An 18,913-nucleotide genomic window follows, 5' to 3' on the forward strand; every position below is an offset into this window, starting at 1 on the left:
AATAGTAATTGATTTGTTTCACAATTACATAACTGTAAACGTTTTATTTATTCAGTTGTTTATTTATTTAATTATTTATTTATCCATGTGTTTGTTTATGTATTTTATTCAATTATTTATTTGTTTATTTAAAATAGCTACTAATTTGCTTATAGTAAATAAAAAAAAAATAACTGAGAGCTACAGTACATACTTATTCTGAAATCAATTTCTTGTTACAGTAGTTAATAGTAGTTACTGGAATGTTAATAGTGCATTACTCATTTGTTCCTGTGTAATGAAGGAACAGTATTCTAAAGTGTTATCCAACGTTGAACTAAATTAAGCTGAATAATGAAACTGCTATCTTTTTAGAGCTGCTTTATAGATTACAATTTTTAACAATTAAAGCATTTTGCAAGATTAATGCTGCTATTTTGTATTGTATTCCTTTTTATTAATGCGACACAACTTTGAAACAATCTGTTTCAAACAGACTTGACAAATAAGAAGCAACTGTCAAAATGCTAAACTTCAGACTTGAATTAATGTTCAAGAGTTATACATTAACATACAGTGACAGATTGCTCAAAAACATACTTACGTGCAAAATACCTAATGCAGTTTGAGGACCTACAGCTTTCCAAGGCCTCCAGACAGATGCCCAGCTGGCCCGCTCTTATTGGAAAGGTGTGCGATTCTGCCAGTTAGCTCCTCAAAGACAAATGACAGTAATTTGCTTGGGTCAGAGAAATCCTGACTGACACGCGACCCATCTGCGACATCAACACACGGACGTCCCTCACCATAATTTATGCCTTATTTCTGCCGACGTTCTCAGGGGTTCAGACCTTGGTCAGTTTGTAATGTCCTTCCTGTCACTGTAGTCTCCCGCATCAACCTACAGGCCGTGACAGGTAATCCACAGGGAGGACATGCCGAGAAAAAGCTCCTCTGCTATGTTGGCAAGTTTAGAATATTCCTCCTTTAGCATCACAGTTGGTGTCAAGCCGGTTCACCTCTTTCCCTCATCGGCCTCCAGAGCAGAGGCTTCTTTCAAAGCAAAAGCAGCGCATCTTGAAGGGAGGCCCATAAATTGTACTTAACTATTGGTGACTGGCCATTCCCTTCAATGGCACTGCAGCGACAATCCTTATACATTTACCTCTCCTTGACAGCAAATTAATATTTATCTTGGCCTGCTCAGGGGATGATTTATGTTGTTTTTCTGAGGGTGACCTAAAAATAGCTGAGAAAATGCATGTCGGCCTTGACTTTTACTGGAGCTGTTTTCTTACTAATAGCGTCACAAAGCCACACGATGCTCCACTTACAGTAGAGGTATGCTCCACAAAATCTTCATTTCGTACGTTCACGAAAATGATCAGAAATCACACTTGCAGTCAGTTAGATGGAGAGAGGTGCATATGCAAACACTTAACAGAACAAGGGCTTCTCACACTTCAGAGCGAAGTCGGGGCTAATGAGACGCTTGTTAGCTGATTTATTTTCCTAGGATGAGGGAGGCAAAGGTCTTACAGGACACCCACATCAAGTGTGAGGAGAAAAACTGAAGTAATAGGCATTTGATCACAGCGGCAATGAGCAGTTGGGTCATTTCTATAAATACTGTAGACACACAGTTTGTGGATGGCCAACTTCACCAAGGCTGTGTGTTTATATATATATATATATATATATATATATATATATATATATAAGCGTGTCATTGTTACACTTTACATGTACTTACTATTACAATAACATTTAATTATACATAATTACATGCCAGTAACCCTAAACCAGAACCCTAATCCTAACCCCAACCATACAGTAAGTACATGTAGTTAATTAATTATTTCATTAATTAATTACTAGTTAAATGTATAAATTCACTTCAACATGGACACCTTAAAATAAAGTGCAATCAAAATATACAATAAAAATAGCACAATTGTGAAATATTACAACTTAATATATATATATATATATATATATATATATATATATATAGATAGTTATAATATAATATGTTTTTAAAAAAATAATTTATTCCTGTACTCAAAGTAGATTTTTTATTTACTTACTGATTTTTTATTTTTTTTTAATTACTATTAAAATTTCAATTTTCAAATTACTCTAGTCTTAAGTGTCACATGATCCTTTAGAAATAATTATAATATGCTGATTCGCAGCTTCGGAAACATTGCTGATTGTTATCAATTAATTATTTGAATAAAACCCCAATAAAAAATTTTAAAATTATGAAATATCATTGCAATTTAAATGAACTGTTTTCTATGTGAATATATGTTAAAATGTTAATATTTTCAGAGCATTTTAAAGCAGCGTCATTCTATGTGACAAGAAGTTGAAGGTCTCTGGAGCATTTTAATTTGAAGGGCCTCGTTTGATGAAATGTGTTGATGAGAATGGCCTAAACAATTCACTCATATTCCATTAATCTTCATGCCTTCACAGTTTTTCAATTAAAGTAATTAAAATGAGAGCCACCAAACATCACACTGTCACCTTGAGTCGCAGTGAGACACGAGAGTTTGTCTCTGTATAACTGTGACACGGCTTGTTAGACATAACTGTGTGTTTCCTTGAAACTTGTATGAGAATTAAACTTCTTGATAACTTCTGAGCTCTTAGAAATGCTTTCAGCAGAATAAATATTTGAGAAGTGCTGTGCATTCATCATAATAACATGAATTTCCAGCACAAGTGCAATTTTTAGAAATAACCAAAAAGCTTTTAAAAACTGCATCTTTTCATGCTGTAAATTGTGGTTATAGTGTTCTCATTCTGGAATGTATTACAATGTTAGGCATGTCCAAATGTCTAACATGCAGAAAGAAAAGACACTGTTCCCAGTGGTATGTGTGTGGAGTTTTTGATGTCCTCAAAAATGTTTTACAGTACTCACATCCTTTCATACTTCTTGTCTCCTCATTAATAGCTCTTTTCCTAACCCACCACAGATGCAGCTGAAGGTCAGTAGCTAAACAGCATGTTATACTGTCTAAAATACTTAATTCTGTTTATATTCTTTCATATGGAAACCAGTATGGGAGGTGAGTGCGTTAAAAAGACTCTAGTGTCAGTTGCTCCTGTGCCTCTTGGTGGATGAAGCAAGAAAAAATATACTTTTATTTTACATTCCATACTCAATAAATAAAAACAGTTAAATATAATATAATTAAAACTGAATTTATTTTAAAGAACAACAAAATAAAACATAGTAACACTTTAGATTAGGGAACACTGTTCACTGTTAACTAGTTGCTTATTAACATGCACATTAATAGTATAGTGGCAGTTTATAAGTATTTATTTATTTATTTTTATTTATTTATTTGAGCAGTAACCATTCTGCTCAAAAAGATTGGGCCGAAGCAAAATAGCTTATAAGCGCCCACCCCCAAAAATAATACAATAAAAATTCTCATTTCACAATAGTACAAAGGAACATAGTGCAAAAGCAACAACAACACAAGGAAACAATATCAACAAAAAAAAAAAACAAAAAAAAACAAACCTAGACAAAGCAAAACAAAATGGATTATATACACTTACAATATCTTATCATGTTAGAAATACCCCTAGTGACAAAACATTTCTTCTTCTCTATACTTTTCAAAAATCTTTTGTTTGTATTTATATTTGAACAGGTTGATATTTGGACATCGTTTCATCTCCATCTCCAAATTATTCCACAATTAATATATAATTTATTATTGTTATTATTATTATTATTATTATTATTATTATTATTATTATAATATAAAACCAATGAAAGAAAACATTTCAAGAGAACAACAAGCCGAGTGTTTGAAATAACATTTTAATGTTCTCTTTCATTGGTTCAATGTTTTATATATTAATAATAATGTAGCATATAATGAATGAATGAATGAATGAATGAAACAGACATTACAAGTTTTTAGCACTCAGTAATGCACACTCAGTCATATTTTGGGCATAAATAGGAAACATATTACTTCTCTCTAAAGAAATTTGTGAACTATATTTGCTCAAGAATGTTTAAAGTTTAAACATTCTGAGTTTGTTTAATAACACAGTGTTTTGTTCTCTTTCGAAAGCTTCAGTCAATGCTGCGCTGCTCAGCGCATTGGGAAACGTCTTGTTCGTGACCAGCTGTGAATAATGTGTGTAACACGTCGATAGAATTGACCCGGCGGTAATATAGCCTCGGTTGATGACATCATCGGAGCGCGCCCGCAACACGGGGCTATAAATAGATAAGCCACAGGTGCATCAACAGGTCTTTTGTCTTCAGATCATTCTTTGCATGTGTGCGTCAGGAAGATTCTTTTTGTCTGCTACAGATCTTCGTAGGATGAGCCAACGAAACGGTAAGTGTTGTGTTCCTCCGTGCTCTCGTCCTATGTATGAGCTGGATACACATAATTACTGTTTTGTTTGTTTGGGGGAAGAACACACGGTTCTGACTTTAGAGACGGGCGAGTGCGAGCATTGTGAACTGCTCTCAGTGAAGATGCTTTGTGCTCGTCTGAACTATTTCCAGACCGCACTCACCATTTCGTAACGGAGGGCTCTCATGCGGATCTGCATGACAAGCGAGCGACGGGCCCGTCCCTTTCGCTTACGGTGTCACCTGATCCACGCATCCTCTCTCATGATCTCGAAGCGCACTCCGGTGCTTCTTTGGTTCACCAGGAGGATGATATATCTCTTGGGTCTTCGGGCCATGAGCAGCCCGCCTCTAAGCGTTCCTCTCGCGAGAGGAAATCGGTCGAGGAGCTGCTCGAGGTGGTTACTCGCGCGGTGGACAGGCCGCAGCTTGACTGGCCACGCGAACAAGAGACCCCCAAATGTAGTAAGCTGGAGGATAGGTTTCTGTCGGGTGGTAGGAGAGAGAGACAGCAACATCAGTCTCTCCCCTTTTTCGAGGACCTCCATGATGAGGTGGGGGAGTGCGTCCAATCTTGGATCTTCGAGGCTTAAACCGTACAATCAGAGCACTCAAGTTCAAGATGTTAACCGTCAAGACGGTCGAGTCGCAAATTCGGCATCGCAATTGGTTCGTACACTATCTCTGTGGCTCAGACCCCGGTTCCTTGCCTTGGGTCACCATGTCATCGCAGACTGCTAACGACAGATGCCTCCCTGATGGGCTGGGGAGCAGTCTTGGATGGCCACCCAGCTCAAGGGGAATGGGGGGGGGTCATCAGCTCGATTGGCACATCAATTGCCTCGAGCTGATGCCCGTATTTCTGGCTCTGAAATGTTTCCTCCATCATTTGAGAGGCTGTCATGTCCTGGTACAGGTGGACAACACAGCGACAATCTCTTATATAAATCACCAGGGGGGTCTGCGCTCAAGCAATCTAAACAAGATAGAGAGACAGATTTTTCTTTGGGCCCAGGACAAGCTCCTGTCACTCAGGGCAGTTTACATTCCGGGGCGTTTGAATGTGGGAGCGGATTTACTGTCCAGACAGACACTACCGACGGGGGAATGGAAACTCCACCCAGAGGTAGTGAAACAGATTTGGGGAACATTTTACGAAGCAGAGGTGGATCTCTTCGCCTCCCATCAGACAGCGCAATGTCCCCTCTACTTCTCTCTGAGTCACCCAGCCCCCCTGGGTCTGGATGCGATGGCGCACACATGGCCCAAAATGCAACTGTATGTGTTTCCTCTAGTTTCTCTGCTCCTGGGAGTCCTAGCCAGAGTTCGCCAACAAGGGTCTTGCCTCTTGCTGATAGCGCCACGTTGGCCGAACAGAGTATGGTTCTCGGAGATAATATCTCTCCTCGACGGCTCGCCATGGGCGATTCCGGAGAGGAGGGACCTTCTGTCTCAGGCAGGGGGCACGATATTCCATCCCAGGCCCGACCTGTGGAATCTTCATGTTTGGCCCCTGAAGGGTACCAACTGAGGAACACAGGGCTTTCGCCGGGTGTTATTGATACTATTCTTAGTGCTAGGGCTTCCTCCACCAGACGGAGTTATGCCAGTAAATGGGGTGTCTTTGACAGGTGGTGTGTGGTACACAATGTAGATCCAGTCAAATGCCATATTGCTTCAGTTCTGGACTTCATGCAAGAGAAATTGTCAACAGGCACATGCCCTGCTACTCTTAAGGTTTATGTGGCCGCTCTTTCGGCTTGCCAAGCCTTGATTGACGGGATGCCACTCGGGAGACACCATCTGCTCTCTCACTTTCTTCGTGGGGCCAGACGACTGAGGCCTACAGTAAAAACCAAGATGCCTTCTTGGGACTTAGCTATAGTTCTCGAGGGTCTGGTTGAAACCCCCTATGAACTTTTAGAATCAGCGTCTGATAGACTTCTGACTGTAAAAATGTTTTTTTCTCATGGCAATAACTTCGTTGAAGAGAATTGGGGATATGCAGGCTCTGTCTATCTCACCATCATGCTTAGACTTTGCCCCAGGGAAGGTGAAAGTGATTTTGCATCCTCATTCTGATTACCTGCCTAAGGTTCCGTTTCCGGCTGTACATCCGGTCATTCTAGAGGCCTTCTGCCCTCCGCCGTTCACAACGCCGGAGCAGGAGAAATCTTATAGACTGTGTCCAGTCCGTGCTCTTCAGACTTATGTCCACCGCACTTGCCAGTGGCGTAAGTCAGAGCAACTGTTCATCTGTTATGGTGGTGGTAACAGAGTAGCAGCTGCCACCAGGCAGACCATGTCTCACTGGGTCAGGGAGGCTATTGCTTTGGCTTATGAGGTGCGTGGTCAAGCTTCGCCTATAGGTCTTAGAGCTCACTCCACAAGGGGGGTCGCCTCCTCTAGTGCTTTAGCAAGGGGTGCCCCTTTTACAACAGGTTTGTGATGCGGCAGGTTGGTCCTCTCCGCACACATTCATAAGATTTTATAGTTTGGATGTCCATGCTACTCTGGGCTCTCATGTCCTTGAGTCAACATCGCAAGCTAATGTCTGAGGCCTTCTTGTGGTTTGGTAGCACACCTGCACAACCATAGGGGTCCAGACATTTTCAAGCACGGCGGCGTGGGTATTCTCGTTCCCAATGTGCTGAGCAGCGCAGCATCGACTGAAGCTTTCGAAAGGGAATGTTCCCGGTTACTTGACTGTAACCTTGTTCCCTGAGAAAGTGGAACGAGATGCTGTGCTGCGTTGCTGTACTGGAATATGTCCCATGACTGCTTTTCAACCAAAATGTCCTGTTGATGCACCTGTGGCTTATCTATTTAGCCCCGTGTTGCGGTCACGCTCCGATGACATCATCAACCGAGGCTATATTACCGCCGGGTCAATTCTATCGACGTGTTACACACATTATTCACAGCTGGTCACAAAAAAAGACATTTCCCAATGCGCTGAGCAGCGCAGCATCTCGTTCCGCTTTCTCAGGGAACAAGGTTACAGTCAAGTAACCGGGAACGTTCCCCTTCTCAGGGAACCAAGGTTACAGTTGTAACCCAAGACATTTTCAGTACTTAAATGTGTAATTACACTGTAACAAGGGTAAAGTGTAACCCAAAATTACCATTCACTCTGTAAATAAAGCAACCATCGAGTGATAATTAGTAAAAGGGCTTGATCCTGACCTAAACATATTTCTGGAAGTCTGGTATGCTCTAAAGTACACTGGCATGCTCTAGAATACATTTAGACTTGCAACTGTTTTTATGCAAGTCAAAATATTATTTAACATTGCTGAATCAACCAAAATACAAATTTTATGGATTGATTCATGTAAAAATCATTCTTTATAATAATTATAGATAACAATTGCAGTTTACCACTTTTTGCAGTGTAAAAATACTTTGAAAATTACAAGGTAACACCGTATTTTGGTAGTCTACTGCAAGTTGACATTTAGCTGCAAAGCTAGAAGCTATGTCTAAAGTGGACTATCAAAATATAGGGTCCTATTTTAACAATCTAAACGCAAAGTGTAAAGCGCACGGCGCAGGTGCACTCGGCGTGTCCAAATCCACTTTTGCTATTTTAACGACGGAAAAACGGTTGGCGCACATGGTCTAAACGGGTTGTCCATATTCTCTTAATGAGTAATGGGTGTTTTTTGGGCGTAACGTGCAATAAACCAATCAGAGCCTTTAAGAGCCAGTTGCGCTCGTGCAAAGACGGATTTGCTATGTACACAGCGGAATTTGGCAAGCGCAAAGACAGAACGCGTCTCCGAGATGAAACGGAGCTGCTCGTGTGTGAGCAAATAGATAGCCTAATTCTGATACATGCGATTACTATCCATTATGACATGTAGGCATTTTTATATTTAATTCTTATGCAGTTTATATTTAATTCTTATGCATTGCAATCCTTTAATTTTTAATATTTGGCATGTGCTGCTGTGCATCCCTGTGTTTAATAAGCAGCGTGTACGCGCGTTGTGGACCCGCCTATACTAACACACTCTTTAAAAAAACAAAGAAAAAACATTGCGCCAGACTTTAGACCAGGTTTGAGTTGGTCTATGGCACAGTCTATTTTCAGCTCCTTAAAATAGCAATGCGCCAGCAATGCGCCTGGACACACCTCTTTTTTAGACCAGCACGCCCATGGGCACACAAATGGGTGCAAATGCATTTGCTAATTAAACGACGTGGCACTGGTCGGGAAAATGCGAACGGCGCCGGACTGAAACTAGCAAACACACTTGCGCTGCGCCTTGCATCGTATTGCGCCAGGTGTATGATAGGGCCCAAAGTGTTACCGATGACTGCTGACTGATGAATAATATAAAGCTTTCCGGTTATTATAAAAGGAACAATTCCATCATCACATAACAAAACACTATCCCATAATTCCACTTTTTTGTCTGAACACAAGTCTGATTGTGAATGAAATGGTGGTGGCGTGGATTATAAACAGATTGAGGGATGCTTGCGGTTGCCTGAGGCCTATCCGGGTAGCTGCTCTCGAGTTTGAATTTACAGCTGCTGGCAATGGGAAACTAATGAAATTGTCTGTCTGCTATGGAGAGGGATGCGGCGTCTGTGCCCAGCTGGAACAAAATTACTCAACGAAGGGCAAATGCCATTTAATTTGCAAATGAGAAGATAAGTGTATTTATCAAGACCCTCTTTTTGTGTCAATGTAAGAGCTTTTTTTTTTTGGTCCCACTTTATATTAGGTGGACTTAACTACTATCTAGTTACATTTAAATTATTCATTTAATACAATGCACTTATTGCGTACGTACATGTTTTTACATTGTACTTATATTTTTAAAAATACCGGCATGCAAATACAATTACTGCAATTACTGTATATTTAGAATTACACTGGTGATCTATCCCTTACACCTAAACCCAGTCTTAAACTTACCCATACCACTAAACCTGTCCCTAACCTACCCGTATCCCACTTCAATTCAATTATTATTATTATTATTATTATTATTATTATTATTATTATTATTATTATTATTATTATTTTATGTAAGTAGTTAAGGCCACCTAATATTTTTTTTTTTTTTTTTTTTGTGCCACAGTGAAAAACTGATGGAGGTGTTGAAATGGACAGCGAACAAGAGGCTTGCTCAAAATGCTCACTCAAGATGTGAAAACCTTCTTGAAATCTTAAAGAATGTCTTTTCATATAGTAACTTTGTGTTGAGAACTGGCTGAAATTGAAATTGAAATGTTGACCTCCACTATATCTCTCAAACTTTCACCCAAGAATGTCAAGATGTGTTGCATCAGTTTTCACATCAGTGAAACCAAATAAAGTTGGTCTTGGAAAGCAAATACAATATGGCAAGTTTTATATGTGCATGTACGAATGAGATTTGAGTACTATTAAATTAAATTGTATTATAGTTTAATGCAACTAAATGCACTCTATAGTGTTTTCTTACCCACTTAGGAAGACTGAGTACATTATGTGCAATTTCTTAATTACTTAAATTGTCTTTGAAACATGGTTAAAATACTGCTGACTGTACTGACAAACATTTATGGTAACTAAAATATATGTTAATATCATTTCTATTGAAACTTGTATGTCTTTAAATATATTTGTAATTACTCATTTGTAATAATGAAGTTGCAGTTTATTAAAACACTAAAGTATTACTTCATATTACATATAACAAATAATGCAATATTGAATAACACTCTACAGTTATAAACATAATTTAGTATTTTACATGTGCTTTAGTATGTTAGTTAACACATAAGTGTACTATAAAACAGGACCAAATATTATTTAAAAAATGATTTAAAATCAGCTTAAGGTAAAACTTTAAAATATTAAAAGGTAACACTTTATTTTAATGTGTCTTAGTTACACATTTTACATGTACTTACTATTATAATAACAATAAACAGTGCATAATTACATGCAAGTTACCCTAAGCCAAACCCTAATCCTAGCTCTACCATACAGTATATTAAGTATATTAAGAAGTAGTAAATGAATATTACTCAGTACTTAAATGTATAATTACACTGTAACAGTTGACTTAAGTTGACTTAACTAGAGTAGGCTTATTTGTCCCCTCAACTTAAAGGGGATCTATTATGCAAAATTCACTTTTACATAGTGTTTAGACATAAATGTGTGTCGGCAGTGTGTGCACACAATCACCCTATAATAATAAAAATCCACCCACTTTTTTTTTATACCCATAAATCATAAGCAGTTTCTCAGAACAACCCGTTTGCAGAATCTCTTTGTATAGGCCCCACCCACAACTTCCTGAGTGAGCCGCACACTATCCGCCCTGTTTATCTTCAAGCTAGAGCATTTTAAAAGCAGCATTCATGTAAGAAATGTCTTCTTATTAAAGCTACATAAGTTATTCTGTCACGAGTAGTGAGTGTTTTTTTGTTTTTATTTTATTGATTGGATCATATTAACAGTGTAGACATACTATATATTACGCTGCTGTCACTTATTACACATATTTAATATAAACATGCAATTTTTTTCCCAGCTGTTTACCTTCACAGACATGACGATGTTTATGCAACTTATGCTTATTTTTGACATAACTTTGTGTGTATTGGACAGTTTAAGCACAATACGATATGAAAGAGAACTTAGTTCTCACTTGCCATTGTATTACTCACTTGCCATGTGACTGCAGCTTTCTGTGTGCGTGCTTTAGATGTGTACACTCAGAAAACCGTATATATATATCAGACGTTTAAACTAATATGGCTTTAACATGCATGCAAATACATTTTCTGTGCTATAGATATGATTATTAAAACCTATGTTTTGTTTTGGCTGTGTATCCGAAGCACAAGCTTGTCCCTTTGGAATTATAAAGTTCTGTCTGCATTCCGAGTAGTTTTGAGATATTGAGCTTCAAAGTTTTTGTGTTCCATTCGACTGTGTAGATAGAACCTTATTGTTTTTTAAATAAAAAGTCCCATAATGTACACAAAATTAAAAAAAATCTATCACATAATGTAAATACGTTGACACAGAATAAGAATACGTGAATAACTTAATTTTGACAAAAATGTCAGACAGAACCTTATAATTCCAAGGGGAGGAGCTGTAAAGGTATAGCCCTATCCTGGAAAAGGGTGTGGGGATCAGCAGCTCATTTGCATTGAAAGACACAACCCCCCGACCCACCCCCCCACCCCCCACCCCCCAAAAAAAAATAAATAAAAAATAAAAACAAAGTTTTAGCTTCTATTCAAAATTAACATTTTCAAAAATGATATAATGCATGATCTGTGGGATATTTTGAGCTGAAATTTCACAGACACATTGTTGGGACACCTAAGACTTGTATTGCAACTTGTGAAAAAAAGGCATAATAGGTCCCCTTTAAACAAACAAAAAATAAATAAATAAATAAATAAATAAATAAAACTGAATCAATTCAATACCAATATCACATTCTCACTAACATTCGCTTTGTCAGAAATTTTGTTAAGCATCTCCACAAAGTTTGAAAAATTCCTCAGTCAACAAATTTGTTAAGTAATTCTTTGTATTTATTGTTGTAAAACTTGTACAAATTACGTATGTTGTTTTAGAATAGCACAAATATGGTTTAAAGCGTTGCATGTTGTGTTATTTTCACGGGACTCTCAAACCTCAAAAGACATGCAGTTCCACAATTTTTTTTTTTTTTTTTTTTTTATTTAATGTTATAATCAGGGGGTAAATTGGGCCGGGCCATCCAGGGTACATTCCAAAAGCACATCCTACTGGCAGGGAATCAATTTGGATTTTCAATTAGCCTGTCTGCCATTTCCACCATCCGCCCATATAACCCTGTTTTAAATTAATATAATAATTTATACTTCTGACTCATCTCTTTTCTTAAAAAAATGGTTTAAAGACTGAAATGTGAGGTTTCATTTTAGATATGTTTTTAAATCATGCTTTTTAAATGGTAATTGTTACAATAAAATAACAATATAATTATTAATTGTTTGTTAATTTATTTTGTAGGTTTTGAATACACATGTGCACCCCACAAAAGCCTGAAACTACAGAGCCCCCCACATAACAAATCCCAATTTAACCCCTGGTTGTAATAAATATTGTCCTATGTGTATGGTGCTGAACTCATATGAGGAATGGAAAAAAATGGTCACGTGTATGTTCTGTGTTTCTGTTCTCCCTGCCTTAACCTAGTTTTCCTTTGTTGCTTGATTAGTTCATTAGTTTCCACCTGTGTTCATTAATTATCTTATTAGTCCATCATTTAGTTGAGTATTTATAGCCCTGCCTTTCCTCAGTTTGTTTGTCCTGTCTCCATTGTGTAAAGAGTTTGTTTTCTCCATTTCTCCCTTGTGGATTTATTAAAGACTGTTTGTTTGATATCTGCCTTCTTCGTACTCATTCGAGCTCCTTTTCCCTGGAAAAAAAATAAATTTTGGTATGTAATATTTGAGCCAAGTGCTGCATTAAGGACCATTAAAACAGCATGCACGAGAGAGCACAATGTACAACTGTATGGATTTAGAGCGCAGGAATTTTCTTTCTCCCTCATAAACGGTTTTTAAAAATATTAGATTTGACATACACTACAAATGCACATTCAATACAAATAAGCACACTTCTTTTTCACAAGGGCAGACTTGGAAAACAGAATAAGAAGCATCTTGTCTGTCCTCCTTCCTTGTCATTGTTTGGATAAGAGCAGGCTCTTCTTTTGTATTTTATAGAAGAAAGGCACACAGTATTAGAAGGACACGAAAGTGAATAAATGATTTTCTGGGATGAACTATTCCTTTAGCAGAATCAATGTGAAATTAAATGAATAGAAATGTTTCAACAAATGTGGCTTAAACAGTTTGACACTCTTTGAAACCGGGATGTTTTATGCATAATTAATCTGTGGTCATACTGTGCCTTTACAGAACCTCAGGAGGACCACTCAGTGTTTCTAACCCCAGAAGAACGTTTGACTGCATAAAAGCATTACATTTATTTTCTTTGCAGTCTCTTGTTCTTTCTCTTGGATTAAATACATCAAAGACCTCCTGAAGCTTCACGAGAGTGTTCACTGTCTCTTACGCACATCCATGTGTTGTACAAGAGCTCCTTTATAGACAGTTACTACTTTTTATCTCACAAAATGATAACTGCCACAACTGTTAGACACAGAGAGATGTACTTCCCGTTTCAGTGGCCTGGAGAGGATTTTTGCTGTTGTTGTTTTTAACACATTACGCCTGTTTCCTCCATATGCAATTACTCTGTTTAATTAGCTAGATATTTCTCTAACTCTGCACATGTTTTTACCACTAATGTTGACTCTCTCTCAAGCACAACCACAAAAAGCCACTGTTACAAATGTAATTTATGCTAATGAGAATCCAATTAGTCATTGTACAGTTGACTGGAGAGTTTTTCTTTTGGAACTTCATATTGACCCACTGGTGGTTATACTGTCACATATGCAGTTATTTCAACAATACAAGTCAAGTTTCAGAAATAGTGTCTGTATTGTTTGTTTTTCCTTTATGTCACCAACGGAAATTTTGAAAGGAAATCCCATCAAGGTTGAGTCTCTGAGCAGCACACAGCGGTGATTCGTTACTGAATGAATCTGCATTTTGAACAAATCAGTTTGATTAATGATTCAGCGACTGTCACTTGCTTCTTTGCTTTTGCCGTTTGAATGAATGGTTCACTCAACTCATAAATCATTTAATATTTAAATATTGAATAAAAAAAAAAAAACCATTTCATAGCATTATTGATGCAACTGTCTTTGAACTTCTGTTTTTGCAGTAGCTTTATAGCATCATTCTTGAAGAGTAATTAGCTGAAATATATATATATATATATATATATAGTATATATATATATATATATATATATATATCTATCTTAGGTAAAGATTCTACTTTAGATTCTACTCACTAATTCAGCTTTTGTTTACGGCAAAATTAAGTTGTTAAAAGTCAACAAATGTACATATTTACCTACATTAGGTAACATTTTGGCTTACGTTTAAGCAAAAATATTTTTTAATCTAAAAAAATTATAAAACATATATTGTCTGATTTATGATTTAATTAATCATTATACAAACCAAAATGGTGTTGATTCTATACAGTCTGCTAAATTTCATTATGTAGGATTAATGTGAATTAATCATGTACTTAATTTGGTGGACATAATGTAATCTAGCAGGTTGCATATTTTAGAAAATTATATTAATCGAAGGCCAAGAGCTCAAGCGCACTTCACGCTTGTTACCTAGCAACACTCTTTGGTGATGTTGTGTGTGCACCATTTGTCATGTTAGGTCAAAGTGGCGCTTGGCACTGCCATTGAAAATGGCATTGATGCCTCATGTGTAAGACTGAACATGCTAACAGTGATAAAACAGTGCTGTTGGACTGTTAAAGGTCTGTATCTCATGACTGTGGCAATGCTGACAATCACTTTGAAAATTAAAATGGAAAATTATGCACTTGATAGGGTATCATGTAAGGCTAAATAAACAGTTTGAGATTTAGACATTTATACAGGGTTATCTTGTTTCATGTTTCATACTGTGAATAATTTACCCAGTTTTGACAATTAATTCTGTGTATTTATAAGCTGCCATTTCACACAACATTTATATTAGTATATATGCGGTGTCAGTGTCACTGATTGGACAAATGCAGCACATAATCTGATTATGCTGTATAAAGGCTGCAGCATAGTTCATCCTTGTGTTATACTGTCTTGCACTATAGGGCTGCCCTCGACTAAGGATTTTCTGGTCGACTAATTAGGGCTGCCCTCGACTAAGGATTTTTCTGGTCGACTAGTAATCATTAATTTTAAGCATTAGTCGACTAATCGCATGTTTATTAATAAACCATGTAAATCATTGTATTGAGCCTTTAATTGCCTACATAGCCTAATAAGCACTCAAGCGCATGCATAACGCGCACCGGCAGAAGTAATGATTATAAATTTGTCAGGGAAAAACAGTAAGGAGACTGCATTAACATTTTAATAATTAATTGATAAACTAGTGCTTTCTTTGTTTTATAATAAATGTTTGGTCAACCAAGCTTCTTCTGGTCGACTAACGATTAGTCGACTATTAGGGAAAGCCCTAGTAAGAATGTGCTGTAACACTCTCATCTTTACTCAAATTTGTGTTTTCCGTGGCTTTTTGATTTTTTTCTCTTAAGATGAAATTCCTGTTTGTAAAGAGCATTCATAGTTTCGCAGCAATGGTTCCACATTTAAAAAAAAAAAAAAAAAATAGGAGAAATTTGAGATTTTTACTTCTGGAACCCAACTTTGGCACTCTATACAACATGTGGTGTTTCCTGCCCAAAGCATAAATATAAGGCAACTGGCTGTCTGTTGCTAAGCATCTAGCCTTAACATTGTAGCATAAATCTATATGACAACAACTGTAAAAAGCTGTTTTTTTGGAAAGGATTTGAGAAAATGACTAAAATTACTGCAATGCACTGGCATTGCAGTAATTTTAGTCATTTTCTCAAATCCTTTCCAACTTGGCAATGTCACTTTACCTAAGCACATACACATACTTATAAACCAGCATCATTCTTGAAGAGTAAGTAGCTGAAGAAGTGGATTTACATCTTTGAACTTCTGTTTTTGCAGTAGCTTTATAGCATCATTCTTGAAGAGTAATTAGCTGAAGAAGTGGATTTACTTATTGTTGAGTTGACAATAGTTATCATGTGCATTGTAATGTTTGAAGCGGACGTCATGACAAATGCCAGTAGACAGGGAAGATTTTAAAACTAGTAGTTCATTCATAAAATCATATGACCTTACCTTTACGCTGTGGAAATACAAATGGAAGACAGAAGACAACGAGTGCAGCATAAGTAGTGTTGCTTTCGTCAACGAAAATTATGGCTAAATATCGTCGTCAACGAACCTTTATCATGTTATGAAAACGAGATGAGACGTAACGTAAATGCTGGTCATGTGACGATGACTGTAATTAAATGTATAATGCAATATCGTTGACGGATAAAAATGAGACTAAATGTGGTTTACAAAATAAAACCTATGCTAAAATGTCTCTTCATTTTCGTTGACCAAAACGAGACGAGACGAAATGTTTTAACGTTATTTCATCTCGTTTAGTCATTATTATTATTATTTTGCAGTATTTCTGTTTTCTGTGTCTCACTGCACAGACACGACCGACATCACTTCCTCAAGTCCCACTCGCGGCATTATTTAGATGACAACAAACAAAGTTAAGTGGATTTATACTTTCGCATGGCTCTACTGAATGCGAGCGCACCTTCCCAAACAGATGAGGCTATTCTTTGAAACGACAGGGAAGCGACGAGGAGTAATTGTCCTCTAAAATCATCGGGAATCACCGGTTAGAAGAAGTCATTTGCCAGTACAAGTCTTGTGATGAATTAATTGATGAATTAATAATTTCTTTATGTACAAACTTAAAACAATCTTAAAGTATTGGCTGTATTACGCATCAAACACAAGACAAGCAAATAGTGTATAATTAATATCTAAATGAATTCTAATTCTATTTTATACAATAAAAATAAAACATACTTCAAATAAGAAGCCTTGGACAAACTATGCAAACATTTTTTCCAAAAAAAGCATTTCCGAAGCTAAATGCAGACGCGTCGAGTATAAATCATCTTTGGGAGAAAAATTAGCAGATTATTATTATTATTATTATTATTATTATTATTATTATTATTCTTTTATTATTGTTTTTATTTTATTTAAATTTATGTGTGTACTTCTAACATGGTTTGGTTGGTAAAATAAATGTACATTGAAATCAGAGAGTCTTACGTGTCTGGAATGGATGTATTCTTGAGTCTATAAGGTAACAATAATATAATAAGATAACCTTGTTTGAAATGGGTTTGGCTAAAAGAAAATTTTGGTTTCGTCTATACTTATAGGTTAAATAGAATTGCATTACTAAAAAGAGACTAAAATACCATTTTCATTGACTAAAACTAGACTAAATGTCATCAGTTTTCGTCGATTAAAACTAGACTAAAATGACATCAGTTTTCGTCGACTATAACTAGACTAGACTAAAAAGAGTATGAACGTGACTAAAACTAATAAAAACTAAAATGACAGCTACACATAAAGACTAGACTAAGACTAAAATTAAAACAGGCCACCAAAAACAACACTATACCTAAGGTATACAGACTGAAATAATGTGGATGACTTCACCATTTGACAAATTTCCGTTTTTATAGTTCACAATGAGAAAACACTGGTATGGTTTTCAAAAACGTTTCCATCCAAAACCTGGACATGACGTTGTCATATAAAAGACCGCTTTTAAACACCACCTAACATAGTATCATTACACGCTTTACAAGTCTGGCATTGCAGTGTGAAGTGCATTATAAAAAGCGGCCCTAGCACCACTTGCAGTCTGAGTTTTATGTAAATTACGCTAGTTAGTTTTAGAGAGTAGTCTACAAGATAATTAATTCCTTACCTTGTCAAAGTAAAAAAAAAAAAAAAAAAAACTCTTTACCAACACTACTCAAGATTTTACTCGACATCAACAAACCTTTTCAGTCTGTGTTTGCTGTCCCTGTGTTTACGTTTTTTTTTTTTTTTTCATGTTGGCCTATCTGTCCTCTGGCTTCAGAGCTTATCTGCTTCCTTGGCCATTCTCTTGATAATATTTTGTTTATGTGAAATTTCTGTAAATGTAAACTCAAGTTATAAAACTAGTTTTCAGATTTGAATAAGATCAGTCCTCGGTGTAGTCCGGGACACATTTTTCTTTAGGGTCACTCTGGCCTGTCGTCTGTGTGATCTGTACTCCACTGCTTTGACATCGATTAATGTGTTTAGGGTTACGACGGCTACAGAGTTCAATCTACTAACTGTTTCATGGTCTTGTTGAAATGTAGTGTTTCATGTATAAGGCCAAAGGAGATCTTCCAAACTCTGGTTTCTGACTTGGCTTGACTTGTTAAATCTGGTCAGGAGTGCAGCAGCATACAAGATTAATGCATTGGGTGGTTTTTCCATGCAGACTAATCAATAATTTATATGGCTGTATATTAAGTGCTTTTCAATAGGCAGTGACGTATGGGATCCTAGATCAGGGACATCTCTGATGTATAAAGTTTTAAATAGGCATAAAACAAGGTTTGAACAGAGCTTGTTAATTTTGACAGTTGAATGTCAGAGCTCCAATTATTATTGTTTGGTCGACTTGAGAAACAGTCTGGAGAAGTTTGAATTTCTAGTTCTACAATTTATTAAACCTTATTGTACACCCTTGGTTATAAATGCATCAGCATACTCTATACATATGTACACTGAATTCTATTCAATGGATTAAAACTGAAGTAAAACTATTACTTTACTTTTATATTATTAAGCACAATTTTTATTTAATTTCCAGAAGAAATAACTATTCGTTAACATGTTTTGTCACACTTTAAGGTCCAATTCTCACTATTGGCTAACTATTAACTATGACT

The sequence above is a fragment of the Cyprinus carpio genome, chromosome B5 (genome assembly GCF_018340385.1).
Source record: "Cyprinus carpio isolate SPL01 chromosome B5, ASM1834038v1, whole genome shotgun sequence".
Taxonomy (NCBI): Eukaryota; Metazoa; Chordata; class Actinopteri; order Cypriniformes; family Cyprinidae; genus Cyprinus; species Cyprinus carpio.